This window comes from Pseudorasbora parva, unplaced genomic scaffold (genome assembly GCF_024679245.1).
Source record: "Pseudorasbora parva isolate DD20220531a unplaced genomic scaffold, ASM2467924v1 scaffold_53, whole genome shotgun sequence".
NCBI classification, from domain to species: Eukaryota; Metazoa; Chordata; class Actinopteri; order Cypriniformes; family Gobionidae; genus Pseudorasbora; species Pseudorasbora parva.
The window spans coordinates 65,922-82,275 of record NW_027125107.1 but is presented as its reverse complement, the minus strand read 5'-3'; the positions used below and the strand labels follow the sequence as shown (position 1 = coordinate 82,275).

The window sequence follows — 16,354 nt, the reverse complement described above, 5'->3', positions numbered from 1 at the left end:
ACCATAATGACGTAAGCGTGCTCCGGCACGAATGCTGAAACCCGAAACCGCCGCACCATAATGACGTAAGCGTGCTCCGGCACGAATGCTGAAACCCGAAACCGCCGCACCATAATGGCGTAAGCGTGCTCCGGCACGAATGCTGAAACCCGAAACCGTCGCACCATAATGATGTAAGCGTGCTCCGGCACGAATGCTGAAACCCGAAACCGCCGCACCATAATGGCGTAAGCGTGCTCCGGCACGAATGCTGAAACCCCAAACCGTCGCACCATAATGACGTAAGCGTGCTCCGGCACGAATGCTGAAACCCCAAACCGCCGCACCATAATGGCGTAAGCGTGCTCCGGCACGAATGCTGAAACCCGAAACCGTCGCACCATAATGACGTAAGCGTGCTCCGGCACGAATGCTGAAACCCCAAACCGTCGCACCATAATGACGTAAGCGTGCTCCGGCACGAATGCTGAAACCCCAAACCGCCGCACCATAATGACGTAAGCGTGCTCCGGCACGAATGCTGAAACCCCAAACCGCCGCACCATAATGACGTAAGCGTGCTCCGGCACGAATGCTGAAACCCCAAACCGTCGCACCATAATGACGTTAGCGTGCTCCGGCACGAATGCTGAAACCCCAAACCGTCGCACCATAATGATGTAAGCGTGCTCCGGCACAAATGCTGAAACCCGAAACCGTCGCACCATAATGACGTAAGCGTGCTCCGGCACGAATGCTGAAACCCGAAACCGTCGCACCATAATGATGTAAGCGTGCTCCGGCACGAATGCTGAAACCCGAAACCGTCGCACCATAATGACGTAAGCGTGCTCCGGCACGAATGCTGAAACCCCAAACCGTCGCACCATAATGACGTTAGCGTGCTCCGGCACGAATGCTGAAACCCCAAACCGTCGCACCATAATGATGTAAGCGTGCTCCGGCACAAATGCTGAAACCCGAAACCGTCGCACCATAATGACGTAAGCGTGCTCCGGCACGAATGCTGAAACCCGAAACCGTCGCACCATAATGATGTAAGCGTGCTCCGGCACGAATGCTGAAACCCGAAACCGTCGCACCATAATGACGTAAGCGTGCTCCGGCACGAATGCTGAAACCCCAAACCGCCGCACCATAATGACGTAAGCGTGCTCCGGCACGAATGCTGAAACCCCAAACCGCCGCACCATAATGACGTAAGCGTGCTCCGGCACGAATGCTGAAACCCCAAACCGCCGCACCATAATGACGTAAGCGTGCTCCGGCACGAATGCTGAAACCCCAAACCGTCGCACCATAATGACGTTAGCGTGCTCCGGCACGAATGCTGAAACCCCAAACCGTCGCACCATAATGATGTAAGCGTGCTCCGGCACAAATGCTGAAACCCGAAACCGTCGCACCATAATGACGTAAGCGTGCTCCGGCACGAATGCTGAAACCCGAAACCGTCGCACCATAATGATGTAAGCGTGCTCCGGCACGAATGCTGAAACCCGAAACCGTCGCACCATAATGACGTAAGCGTGCTCCGGCACGAATGCTGAAACCCGAAACCGTCGCACTATAATGACGTTAGCGTACTCCGGCACGAATGCTGAAACCCGAAACCGCCGCACCATAATGACGTAAGCGTGCTCCGACACGAATGCTGAAACCCGAAACCGTCGCACCATAATGACGTAAGCGTGCTCCGGCACGAATGCTGAAACCCGAAACCGTCGCACCATAATGACGTTAGCGTGCTCCGGCACGAATGCTGAAACCCCAAACCGTCGCACCATAATGATGTAAGCGTGCTCCGGCACGAATGCTGAAACCCGAAACCGTCGCACCATAATGACGTTAGCGTGCTCCGGCACGAATGCTGAAACCCGAAACCTTCACACCATAATGACGTTAGCGTGCTCCGGCACGAATGCTGAAACCCGAAACTGTCGCACCATAATGACGTTAGCATGCTCCGGCACGAATGCTGAAACCCGAAACCGCCGCACCATAATGACGTAAGCGTGCTCCGGCACGAATGCTGAAACCCCAAACCGTCGCACCATAATGACGTAAGCGTGCTCCGGCACGAATGCTGAAACCCGAAACCGTCGCACCATAATGACGTTAGCGTGCTCCGGCACGAATGCTGAAACCCCAAACCGTCGCACCATAATGACGTAAGCGTGCTCCGGCACGAATGCTGAAACCCGAAACCGTCGCACCATAATGACGTAAGCGTGCTCCGACACGAATGCTGAAACCCGAAACCGTCGCACTATAATGACGTTAGCGTACTCCGGCACGAATGCTGAAACCCGAAACCGCCGCACCATAATGACGTAAGCGTGCTCCGGCACGAATGCTGAAACCCCAAACCGTCGCACCATAATGATGTAAGCGTGCTCCGGCACGAATGCTGAAACCCGAAACCGTCGCACCATAATGACGTTAGCGTACTCCGGCACGAATGCTGAAACCCGAAACCGCCGCACCATAATGACGTTAGCGTGCTCCGGCACGAATGCTGAAACCCGAAACCGCCGCACCATAATGACGTAAGCGTGCTCCGGCACGAATGCTGAAACCCGAAACCGTCGCACCATAATGACGTTAGCGTGCTCCGGCACGAATGCTGAAACCCGAAACCGTCACACTATAATGACGTTAGCGTGCTCCGGCACGAATGCTGAAACCCGAAACCGCCGCACCATAATGACGTAAGCGTGCTCCGGCACGAATGCTGAAACCCCAAACCGTCGCACCATAATGACGTAAGCGTGCTCCGGCACGAATGCTGAAACCGCCGCACCATAATGACGTAAGCGTGCTCCGGCACGAATGCTGAAACCCGAAACCGTCGCACCATAATGACGTTAGCGTGCTCCGGCACGAATGCTGAAACCCCAAACCGTCGCACCATAATGACGTAAGCGTGCTCCGGCACGAATACTGAAACCCGAAACCGTCACACCATAATGACGTTAGCGTGCTCCGGCACGAATGCTGAAACCCGAAACCGTCGCACCATAATGACGTTAGCGTGCTCCGGCACGAATGCTGAAACCCCAAACCGTCGCACCATAATGACGTAAGCGTGCTCCGGCACGAATACTGAAACCCGAAACCGTCACACCATAATGACGTTAGCGTGCTCCGGCACGAATGCTGAAACCCGAAACCGTCGCACCATAATGACGTTAGCGTGCTCCGGCACGAATGCTGAAACCCCAAACCGCCGCACCATAATGACGTAAGCGTGCTCCGGCACAAATGCTGAAACCCCAAACCGCCGCACCATAATGACGTTAGCGTGCTCCGACACGAATGCTGAAACCCGAAACCGTCGCACCATAATGACGTAAGCGTGCTCCGGCACGAATGCTGAAACCCGAAACCGCCGCACCATAATGACGTTAGCGTGCTCCGGCACGAATGCTGAAACCCGAAACCGCCGCACCATAATGACGTAAGCGTGCTCCGGCACGAATGCTGAAACCTGAAACCGCCGCACCATAATGACGTAAGCGTGCTCCGGCACGAATGCTGAAACCTGAAACCGCCGCACCATAATGACGTAAGCGTGCTCCGGCACGAATGCTGAAACCCCAAACCGCCGCACCATAATGACGTAAGCGTGCTCCGGCACGAATGCTGAAACCCCAAACCGCCGCACCATAATGACGTTAGCGTGCTCCGACACGAATGCTGAAACCCTATGTGAGTGCAGGCCAGCGGGGGAGTGGGGAGGGGGGACATTTGTACTCGGGCCCAGTTCATGGCAACTGTGCTTAGTGTGAGTACACCCTAAGGCTGTTGCCCCAGCTGTTGTCGTTAATGCGGATTCAGTGGCCCAATGGGTTGGTTTTGTATGGCATTCTAGCTAAACGCGCAGCAATAGCCATCTACAACAAAAACTCACGTACGCAAAATACAGAACACCGGATTATGATAGTTATGTAACACACCCGCCTGAGGGCACAAATCCGGATGAGAGACGTAGATATGATCCAGCAGTGTGCGCTTTTTGGTTGTTGCAGTGGTGATCGGTAAGTGCTATTCTGTATTGGTCAAGTGCAATTGGAAAAGATGTGTCTTAGGAGCTACAAAGATGCTCTGTCCAAGGCCAAAAATAACTACTACTCTACATTCATTGGCAACCTACAGCATCAACATAAACAGCTCTTTTCCACTATCAATCGTCTACTCCGCCCACTTGACAACCCTATGCCATCTGACGTTCCTGGATTATGTTCCAGTTTTAAGGATTACTTCCAGGAAAAGGTGGATTCTATTCACCAGCAGCTACAGCAGTCCAGCTCCTCACATTCAACATCCCTCCCACTGCCTGACACAAACTTCACAACTGTCTTCACACCGGAGGACTCCTTTTCCTGTTTCACCATGCTCAACACAGCACAAGTTCTGGAGCTAGTGTCAAAGGCAAAGGCTACGACCTGCAAACAGGATCCAATGCCAACCGTACTGGTTAAGGCTTGCCTTCCAACTCTGGCTCCCACCCGTGTCAACATCATCAACACCTCATTGTCTTCTGGGGTGGTCCCCGTCAGCTTTAAAACTGCTGCGGTAATCCCTACAATTAAAAAGCCTGGTTTGAACCACGAAGATCCAAGTCACTACCGCCCTATCTCCAACTTACCATTCATCGCCAAGCTATTGGAAAGGGCTGTGGCTTCCCAACTCACGCATCATATGCTACAGCACAACCTCCATGAGCCATTCCAATCTGGTTTCAGGACACAGCACAGTACTGAGACTGCCCTAATCAAAATAACCAATGATCTTCTCATGGCAGCTGATTCTGGGCATGTCAGCATTTTAATACTTCTTGACCTCTCTGCTGCCTTTGATACGGTTTCACATGTCATCCCATATGGAAAAGTCTTGCTAAAAACATATGTGATTCTTATATGTTCCAACAGAAAACTATAAGGATCATATATGCTGCAAAAACCACATATACATCATATATGTCCTACACTGTAAAAAATATATATGGTGGATTGTGTTAAACACAACCCCTGCAAATCAGTGAGATTTTACTTTAGTAAATGAATTAGCAAGTAAAACGAATAAAAATGGGTAACCCTAACGCAAAAAAATAAAATATATATATATATATAGACACACACACACAGTTAACAATAACACAAGTCAAGCACACTGGCATGTTCCTACATATTTAGCAAAGAGCTGTAACTGCTGAAAAGTGCACCGACATTATTGTTAATAAAAGTAACAGTTTGTCACATGCCTGTCCTGTCTTGTGTGCACATGTGGGTTTTGTCATGTCTTGCATGTGCTCCTGTCATTGTCTGATCCCTCCCCCTTGTTATCTGATTAGTGTTGATTTCTCCCACCTGTTCCCTCTTGATTTCTTCCCTTTATAAGCTCCTTGTGTTTGTCAGTCTGTGTTGGATCCTTGTGTAATGTCTGCGTCTTCCGTCCTCCGTCCTCCCCGTGATTCTGTTGGTTTGTTTAAGTTTATATGTTATTATTCTATTATGTGTTTTTCCCCCTCGTGGGTTTTGTTTTGAGTTTGTTTTATTTGTTATAAATAAATATATTATTTTCTGCACTTGAGTCCTCGCACCATTTTCCCTTGTCTGTGACGTGACAGAAGGATCCAACCATACTATGAGGACTCAGCAGAGAAGTTCTCCCTCGGTGCCAGTTCCGGGGGTCCCGAGTCCGGGAATCCCGAGTCCAGACATGGCCTGGAGGGCCGTAATGGGAGGGTTTGTGGTGGCAGTCCTGCATGCTTGGGAAAAGCACAGGGTGTCATCCACCACTCCGGTGGTCCCAGTTCCGGTGGATCGTGCTCCGGTGGTCCCTGTGCCGGTGGATCATGTGCCGGTGGTCCCTGTGCCGGTGGATCGTGCTCCGGTGGTCCCTGTGCCGGTGGATCATGCTCCGATGGTCCCTTTGCCGGTGGATCGTGCTCTGGTAGTCCCTGTGCCGGTGGATCGTGCTCCGGTGGTCCCTGTGCCGGTGGATCGTGCTCCGGTGGTCCCTGTGCCGGTGGATCGTGTTCCGGTGGTCCCTGTGCCGGTGGATCGTGTTCCGGTGGTCCCTGTGCCGGTGGATCGTGTTCCGGTGGTCCCTGTGCCGGTGGACTCCGTTCCGGTGGTCCCGAGTCCGGAAACGGCCTGGAGGGCTGTGATGGGATGCTTTGTGGTGGCAGTCCTGCATGCGTGGAAGGAGCACAGGGCTTTATCCGAAGCCCCGGAGGCAGTTCCGGTGGTCCCAGTTCCGGTGGATCGTGTGCCGGTGGTCTCAGTTCCGGCGGATCGTGTTCCGGTGGTCCCTGTGCCGGTGGATCGTGTTCCGGTGGTCCCTGTGCCGGTGGATCGTGTTCCGGTGGTCCCAGTTCCGGCAGATCATGTTCCGGTGGTCCCAATGCCAGCAGATCGTATTCCGGTGGTCCCAGTGCCGGTGGATACTGCTGGACTGGAGAAGTTTCCCCAACGCCCTGCCTGCGCCGCTGAGGCGCCCTGCTCTCCCTGCGCCCCTGAGGCGCCCTGCTCTCCCTGCGCCCCTGAGGCTCCCTGCTCTCCCTGCGCCCCTGAGCAGTCCTGGTCTCCGTGCGCCGCTGAGGCGCCCTGCTCTCCGTGCGCCGCTGAGGCGCCCTGCTCTCCGTGCGCCGCTGAGGCGTCCTGCTCTCCGTTCGCCGCTGAGGCGTCCTGCTCTCCGTTCGCCGCTGAGGCGTCCTGCTCTCCGTTCGCCGCTGAGGCGTCCTGCTCTCCGTGCGCCGCTGAGGCGTCCTGCTCTCCGTGCGCCGCTGAGGCGTCCTGCTCTCCGTGCGCCGCTGAGGCGTCCTGCTCTCCGTGCGCCGCTGAGGCGTCCTGCTCTCCGTGCGCCGCTGAGGCGTCCTGCTCTCCGTGCGCCGCTGAGGCGTCCTGCTCTCCGTGCGCCGCTGAGGCGTCCTGCTCTCCGTGCGCCGCTGAGGCGTCCTGCTCTCCGTGCGCCGCTGAGGCGTCCTGCTCTCCGTGCGCCGCTGAGGCGTCCTGCTCTCCGTGCGACTCTGAGGCGTCCTGCTCTCACCGCGCCGCTGAGGCGTCCTGCTCTCACCGCACCTCCCTGGCGCTCCCTGCACTGACCGCACCACCCAGGAGTCCTGCTCTCACCGCGCCTCCCTGGCGCCCTGCTCTACCCATGCCGCCCTGGCCGCCTGAACTCTGCGGGCCGCCCCGGCCACCTGAACTCGGTGGGCCTCCCGACTTCGGCGGGCCGCCCTGGTCATTCGAACTTTGTGTGCCACCATGGCCTCCTGAACTTTTTGTTTTCCCCATGTTTCCCTTGTTGACCCCTCCCTTGTCTGTTCCTTCCTTGTTTGTTTCCCCTGTCCCGCCCTGGTCTGTCCCACCCGTGCCGCCCTGGTCTGTCCCTCCCGTGCCGCCCTGGTCTGTCCCTCCCGTGCCCCCCTGGTCTGTCCCTCCCGTGCCCCCCTGGTCTGTCCCTCCCGTGCCCCCCTGGTCTGTCCCTCCCGTGCCCCCCTGGTCTGTCCCTCCCGTGCCCCCCTGGTCTGTCCCTCCCGTGCCCCCCTGGTCTGTCCCTCCCGTGCCCCCCTGGTCTGTCCCTCCCGTGCCCCCCTGGTCTGTCCCTCCCGTCCCGCCCTGGTCTGTCCCTCCCGTCCCGCCCTGGTCTGTCCCTCCCGTCCCGCCCTGGTCTGTCCCTCCCGTCCCGCCCTGGTCTGTCCCGCCCGTCCCTAGTGGAGCGTCTGGTAGCCGCTCCTTAAGGAGGGGGTAATGTCACATGCCTGTCCTGTCTTGTGTGCACATGTGGGTTTTGTCATGTCTTGCATGTGCTCCTGTCATTGTCTGATCCCTCCCCCTTGTTATCTGATTAGTGTTGATTTCTCCCACCTGTTCCCTCTTGATTTCTTCCCTTTATAAGCTCCTTGTGTTTGTCAGTCTGTGTTGGATCCTTGTGTAATGTCTGCGTCTTCCGTCCTCCGTCCTCCCCGTGATTCTGTTGGTTTGTTTAAGTTTATATGTTATTATTCTATTATGTGTTTTTCCCCCTCGTGGGTTTTGTTTTGAGTTTGTTTTATTTGTTATAAATAAATATATTATTTTCTGCACTTGAGTCCTCGCACCATTTTCCCTTGTCTGTGACGTGACACAGTTTTACAGGTTTTTAAATTGAGCAAAAACACATCAAATAACAATTAATTTTAACATTTAACCGCCTTTAAATCAGAAGTAAAGCATGATGGGAAGTAGAAATTAGTTGTAACTCATTCTGTAAAAGTGTTTATGTGTGTGTACATGCATTCACATTAATATGGGAAATTCAATCTACAGTAAGGCTACACAATAAAGGATACAACTTAATGGATATTACATGTAATACTATTTATATCTTAATTACTAAATATTGTATGTGTTAAAATATAGCCATATTTTATAAATATAGTCAATATGCATACATTGCAGTAGCTATATTAAAAAAGGCTTTAGTTTCCTTTATTCCTTTATATTTCCTTTAATATAGGCTATTTTGCATATAATTGCAGTATATTCCCATATATTTGTTTTGTAATGTTCTACCCATACAAACTATTTGTTAACAGCAATATCAGCAATATTTAAATATATATATATATAAATATATAATATCCCATGAGGACTGGTTCAGTTCTGAAGCGGAAGTGTTGAAGAAGTTTATGTAATGTGGGTTGTAAGACTTGAACTGATGTTAACAAATGAGACTTTATTGTAATGTATTAACTAACATGAACTAACAATGAGCAATACATTTTACAGTATTTCTTAAACTTTGTCCATTTTTAACGTTTAGTTCACCCAAAAATGCATGTTGTTAAAATGACCCTCATGTCGTTCCAAACCCATAAGACGTTCATTTATTTTCAGAACACAACTAATAAAGCTTTAATATGTGTACTATAATTACTATGTGAAATAAGTTAATATAGTAATTGATATAGATACTGATATAGATATCCATATTTATAACCTTATTGACTAAAATAACCAGCTCATGGCAGACGACTTGCGACCAGAGAGTGACCTGAGTGATGCGATGTAGGAGTAGCGTAAGCTTCAACGTCTCTCTGGGCAACAAAATCAAGCGCTTCTCTTTTATCGAATCCTCTTTAAATTCAAATTCGTGACCAGTGTTTTGTTTTCCTCTATTCTCTGCATAACCGCATTCATCAATACATCATGCTTCAGGTCAGAGGTCACTCTTTTGGCCTAAGTAGACACACACGGTTGACTGCCGGAAGATAGATATTTTAGTCTAAAGTCAAAAATATGGATATTTTTCTAATAAAAAATGCATAGCTTCTCTTCAGAAGGCCTTTATTAAATGATTTTTTTTAAAATGTCCTGATAATTTACTCACCCCCATCTCATCCAAGATGTTCATGTCTTTCTTTCTTCAGTCGAAAAGAAATTCAGTTTTTTGAAGAAAATATTCCAGGATTGTTCATCATATAATGCTTTTTAGTTGCAACCAAACCTCGCAGAGCTGAGCAAGTTGAACAATTAAGGTTGAAAAGTATATTCATTTTTTTAAATGACTGATCGTTTGACTAGATAAGACCCTATTCCTCATCTGGGATTACGCAGAGGCTATGAAGCCCTTTGAAACGGCGTTGATCTGGACCTTCAACATTTTGGTTGTAACTGAAAAGCATTATATGATGAACAATCCTGGAACGTTTTCTTCAAGAAACTTAATTTCTTTTCCACTGAAGAAATAAAGACATGAACATCTTGGATGAGATGGGGGTTTTTCATTTTGGTGTGAACTAATCCGTTCATTATCTTTGATTGATGGCCATGACACTGTGTTCAGTGTATTTTGTTGTTGTTTTTTGGGTTTTGTTTTTTTCCTGAGCAAAGTTCAGTTTGCTATCAAGTTGGAATTGTAAATGACTCATGTGGAGTATAATTTGATTATTTCATTTTGTGTTGAAATAAAAGTGTCCATCACAAATTTGTGCATGTCATTGATTGAAATCATATATGGTTAGTATATGCAGAGATGTTGTAATATTGACTGAAATCATATATGGTTAGTATATGAAATCATGTATGATTATTATATGTAGTTTATATGTATATTATATAAACTTGAAGAGCTAACACACCATTTCCCTATTAAAAAAATATGAAATCTGTATAAAAAGCATATAAACAAATGACACAAAATATAAATAAATCCTATATGACTTTAATATGACTAGCATATAATTCAGTATAAGAACTTTATATGATTTGTATATGAATATCATGTATTTTCTACTAATACCATATACCATTGCATACAGTTTACATGTAAAACTCATATAAGATTTTTGCAGTATTCATACATGACCCAAAAGTTTTCTGTGTGTTTTTTAGTATGAAATGGGCCATAAACGGTCTGATTTTGTGTATGACATATATGGGACTTACATTAAACATATAAGATAATTCTGGCTGATTTAAGTAAGAAACATATATGGTCGCTATATATGAACCATATAGGTTTTTTTCATATGGGATGCTTCTCAATCGCCTCTCAACTCTCATTGGCCTCACTGGCACTGTGTACTCCTGGTTCAAATCCTATCTTACCAACAGGCAACAATACATCACCCTTAAGGATATTTGCTCTGGATTGGCGCCGGTCTTACATGGTGTGCCACAAGGATCGGTACTTGGCCCTCTATTGTTTAATATCTATTTGTTGCCTCTTGGGATGATCATCCGTAAACATGGTTTACATTTTCATTGCTATGCTGACGATACCCAGCTCTACATCAGTACTAAGCCTTCCACTCCTCTCCCACCACTGCCACCCATCAACTGCCTGAGGGACATACAACTCTGGCTGGACAGTAACCTTCTTAAACTCAATAAAGACAAAATAGAACTCTTAGTGTTTGCTCCACAGTCACTTCTCAAGAAAGTTGATGACTTCAGACTTGATGTGGATGGCTGTTCAATATCAGCATCTCCTCAAGTATGCAACCAAGGCGTAATTATGGATTCCACTCTGTCCTTCCAGCAACACATTAAGCACACTACTAAAACAGCATTTTACCATCTCAAGAACATCTCTAGACTCCGGCACTGCCTCTCTGACTCTGTAGCCGAGACCCTAATCCACTCTTTCATCACGTCCCGACTTGATTACTGTAATGGTATCCTGTTTGGTCTGCCTAGCAAAGCTACTGACAGACTACAGTATGTACAGAACTCTGCGGCCAGGATGCTTACTCACACAAAACTTGGATCTCATAGTACTCCAATCCTCAAAAAACTTCACTGGCTGCCAGTTAAATTAAGGATCAAATATAAATTTCTCCTCATGACGTACAAATCTCTAAATGGACTTGTACCACAGTATCTGACTGATCTACTCCATCCTTACAACCAAGCCCGGTCCCTGCGGTTCTCAGACAAGGACCTGCTCGCTGTCCCAAAGTCCAGGCTATGGACGTTTGGTGATAGAGCTTTCTGTGTTGGTGCTCCTTCACTCTGGAACAAGCTTCCTCATTCCATCCGCTCTGCGTCATCTCTAGCAACCTTTAAGAAACAGCTTAAAACACATCTTTTCACTGAGGCCTATGGACCATAGCTGCTCGGTTTTCTCTCCCTGCCCCCCTCCCCTTCCCTTGCTGTTTGTTAAGCGTCCTTGGGTTTTGTGAAAGGCACTATATAAATTACAGTTATTATTATTATTATTATTATTATTATTATTATTATTATTATTATTATTATTATTACTCCCCGGAGCCCAGAATAAAAAGAGTGTTTATATTATATTATGTACGTCTTCTTCATACCTCTATGCCTCTATAAGAGGAAGAATTTTTCTCTCTAAAGCTGAAGGATTGTCCAGACTAACGTATATATCTCTCTCCTTGGAGGATGATAAAGTTACTTTAAAAAAGGTTGATAGCATGTTAAATAATTTAGTTTGGAAAAATAAAACCCACTTTATTAGAAAATCAGTAATGATGAATCCATTAAAACGGGGGGGGGGGGGGATTCATCCTCATCATAAATAATATCATTTATTTCGATTTTTCCTACCTTAAACAACACTTTAAAAACTAATTGGCTTAGAAATTTCCTTAATAATCCCACACTTTGGAATATTATCACTAAAAAAAAATTTCCCTAAAGTTGGTGGCCTGAATTTCTTCTACTCTGTAACTGCAATGTTACAAAGATCCCTATTACACTTTCTAATTTCCATAAGCAGATGCTCTTGGCATGGTCTCTAATGTACAAACATAACTTTTCTCCACACAGATATTACTGATGGAACAATAAGGATATTCTCTACAAGAATAAATCACTTTTCTTTGACAACTGGTTCAAAAATGACCTTCTTTTAGTTGGACAGCTTTTTAACTCACAGGGCAGACTTTATAATTATTCAGATTTCTTACAGAAATATAACATTCCTATAACTGCTAATGAATATGCTGTTGTCTTCAATGCTATTCCCTCTGGAGTGTGTTTTCTTCTGCAAGGTTCTGCATTTCCATGGCCATGTACTTACTCTTTAAACGTAACTGACACAATGGTCGGAAATGTATGCTTTTCTGTAGAGCGACAGAAAAAGAATCATAAAATCAGAGCTCTCTTCCAGAGAGAGATAATAACAATTCCTTATATAATACCATACTGGAATAATATTGTAGAGAATTTACAGTGGGAGAAAGTATGGTCTTTGTCTCATAAGTATCTGCTTACTAAGTAAAAGAAATAACATAAATTAATTCACAAATAGTACCCAACCAAAGTCAATCTTAGTAAATATAAGTCAGACATTGTAGTGGATTGCAGTTTCTGCCACTCTTCTGAGGAAGATGTCATTCACTTGTTTTGGCAATGTACTCACACTGAGAAATGTTGGTCAGATTTGTTAATATTTATTCAGTCTTATTTTGTGAGTGACTTTTCTTTCTGTTTTAAAGACGTTTTCTTTGGTTTGTTTGACTACTCAAAAGAGAGCATAGGGAAATATTATCATTAATATATATATCATTCATTTGAGTTTCTTACTAGCTAAATTCCACATACATAAGCAAACATTTCCTGGCTCTAAACCTCTCTTTTCTCTATTCAAAGATGATCTAGAGAAGTATATGGAAACTTCCTGTACACCACAGGAAACACACACGCACGCCCTCGGATCAGTCGGGCGTAGTGGTGTACAAGAGGTAAAAACAATATAAATACTGTTGGTTTTCTCACACACACCGCTGGTTTTGTGTCTTAGGCCATCAGTGTGTACTTACGATGGGGGGATTGTTTAATTTGGACTTCTCTGTGTCTGCTCTTTGAGGTGGTGACCATAGACCTGCATTATGTGAGGCACAGACAAGAACGGTTTGACCTAAAATGATCAAAATTGAAACGACTGGGGAAACAAATACTCCTACATCTCGGATGCCCATGAGGTTAGCTAAAACATGTCAACATTTAATTTCAAAGTGAACTATCCCTTTAAGGTGTAGGGTTTTTTTATGTAGTTTTTTATTTTTTTATGTTACCCTGGCAGCTTATTTGTCTCTGTATCTCATTGTCTCTTTTTGTGTGTGTGTTTCCATGTCTATATGTAATGCTTTGATATTGTAATGTTTTATAATGTTGAATAAAAAAAATAAATAAAAAAAATAAAAGTAGGAAGACCGTTCAGATGAACCGATTCTCTAGAATGAATCAGACTTTCCACAAAGCTTCACATTAGAGCAAGAAGACCGTTCAGATGAACCGATTCTCTAGAATGAATCAAACTTTCCAAAGCTTCACATCAAAGGAGGACCGTCTAGATGAACCGATTCTCTTGAATGAATCACTTTCCAAAGCTTCACATCAAAAGAGTTCAATTTATTCAATTCAATTTATTCAATTCAACATCAATTTATTAATATCAATTTATTCACATCAATGTATTCAATTCAATAGAATAAATTGGATTTACCAGCGCTATATTATTCTCCTGAAGCCTGAACATGAAGGGCATTTACAGCTCATTCAGTCTTTCCTCCCATAATCTAACACACAGTCGTGCTCATTCGATATAACCTCGTCTAATGCAGACACACACACACACACACACACACACATCACACATCATGTTTGAGTTATTATGAGGAGGATCACTAAACTTACCAATAGACGTTCACGGGGCTCAAACTGCGTCTCTTATCTGAAGATGAAGGCAGACTTTCACTTTCGGTTTCTTCTTTTTCTCAGCAAACAGGGGACTTTCCACCGGACGCTGCGAAAATCTGTTTAGTTCGCATTTGATCCGCTTTGTAACGTCCCTATTTCCTCCCGCAAAGACCTCCCAGATAGCAAACAGACGTCTTTTCAACGTTGATTTTTGGTTGTAAAGGTCAGTATCAGTCGTCGATCAAATTTCAACGTTGAATCAATGTTCACTATTTGGTCGTGGCGGCTGGTTTTTTTTTTTTTTTTTTTTTTTTTTTGGGAGGGGGGGGGGTAATTTACGTATATTTAAGAATAATTATGTTAATTTAAGTATAATTTACTTATAAATTATTTTACTTATTTATAAATCAAATAAGTAAAATAAATACAAAGCAGTACCAAGAAGCATGTTGACTTAATTCAAGCATTAAAGAGAAAACAGTGTCTGCACTTTTTATCTTTTTACATATTTATTTCCCATATATAATTGAACAAGGAAAGGAAAAAGCAAAAGTAGCAACAACAGACTGGCATGTTGACTAACGTTACTTGAACATAAATTTTGCTCTCCTTTCTCTCTGGCCAGCAAATGTCTCAATTACTCTCTGATTAAAGTCAGTCATCTCAGTGACAAGTCTCTTTTCCATGGACAGCAATGCAAGTGCATTCAGCCTCTCCAGCCTCTTGGTGTCTCCTCTCAGCTTCAGCCGTGGTCATGGGTGTGGTAATGAGAATTTTTAGGAGAGTCACGGTTTCAGAAAGGACTTCTTCGAGATTATTCTCCATAAATATGGAATAGGTCCACAGCAGCATGGCAGGCTTTGAATTCTTCCTTGCTGTAGATGAGACTGAGCTCTGTCTTCAGCGTGTTTCCACTGAGCATCGGGTATGCTTTAATGGTGCTGCTCAATGCATCTTCAGGACAGGTATCCTTGTACTCATCAAACCTGTCCCCCTGCAACAAGGTGGTCTGTGAAGGAGAAACGCTCCCTACTGTGTCCCAGGATCGTGTCGCAGACCTATAGAGATAATTACAAAAAATGTAAATGTAAGGTAGTAGCCTGGAGTAGGCCACTAATTGTCACTTTTGCAATGACTTTCAAAAAAAAAAATATATATATATGTTTTTTTATATATATAGAGAGAGAGAGAGCGAGAGAGAGAGAGAGAGAGAGTGACATCAGAAAGACTTCCTTCAATTATCAGATATGGACAAACTCCCACTCCTGCTCGGAGAAAGCCCAGCGAACCCAAACCTGGCTGCCAGATACGTGAAGTCCTGTCACGACAAAAGAGCCTCCAGCAGGACAGAGCTAACCACTTTGTAAATATTAGAAGATTGGACATTTTTATTGCTATGTTTATTTTCATGTAATTTTATTTTATTTGTATTATTATTTATTTCGTATAGTGTTATGAATGCTTTGGCAATGTAAAGATTTCCTTCACCATGCCAATAAAGCTATTTGAATCTGAATCTGAATCTGAGAGTGTTTGTGTGTGTGTGTGTGTGTGTGTGTGTGTGTGTGTGTGTGTGTGTGTGTGTGTGTGTGTGTGTGTGTGTGTGTGTGTGTGTGTGTGTGTGTGTGTGTGTGTGTGTGGAGTTTGTGTGTTTGTGTGTGAGATAGAGAGAGATAGAGAGAGAGAGAGAGAGAGAGAGAGAGAGAGATAGAGAGAGAGATAGAGAGAGAGAGAGAGAGAGAGAGAGAGAGAGAGAGAGAGAGAGAGAGAGAGAGAGAGAGTGTGTTTGTGTGTGAGATAGAGAGAGAGAGAGAGAGAGAGAGAGAGACAGAGAGAGAGAGTGTGTTTGTGTGTGAGATAGAGAGAGAGAGAGAGAGAGAGAGAGAGAGAGAGAGATTTGAGATTTAACAACACTTTTATTTACTACACAACCTCATCAGATACAAAAGACATCATCACATAAAAAACAAAACTACATAATTCACATATTAGGCATATTTAAATTAGTCAAATTCTTCAACAAAGTGTAATGCTTCATTTTCAATCCAGCACAACATTCTTTCTACACTCCAAACCTCTTCAAAATGTTCCTATTTTTTCATGTGCGAGTAAAAGATAAAATCATGCTTTATCCTTGCTTTTATAAGCCCCTTAAACAACAATTCAATATTTTTACTATTACCATGAGCAAT

General features: G+C 45.5%; 1 protein-coding gene across 1 annotated transcript in view; it reads right to left on the bottom strand.

Annotated features, from left to right (window-relative positions):
* Nucleotides 1-14,441, bottom strand: part of LOC137067442 (stonustoxin subunit alpha-like) — a 30,842-nt gene extending 16,401 nt beyond the window's left edge. Inside the window, exon 1 of the mRNA XM_067437345.1 lies at nt 14,160-14,441. The gene's annotated coding sequence lies outside the window, so the exon portion shown is untranslated. The remainder of the gene's footprint in view (nt 1-14,159) is intronic.
* Nucleotides 14,442-16,354: the final 1,913 nt, after the last annotated feature.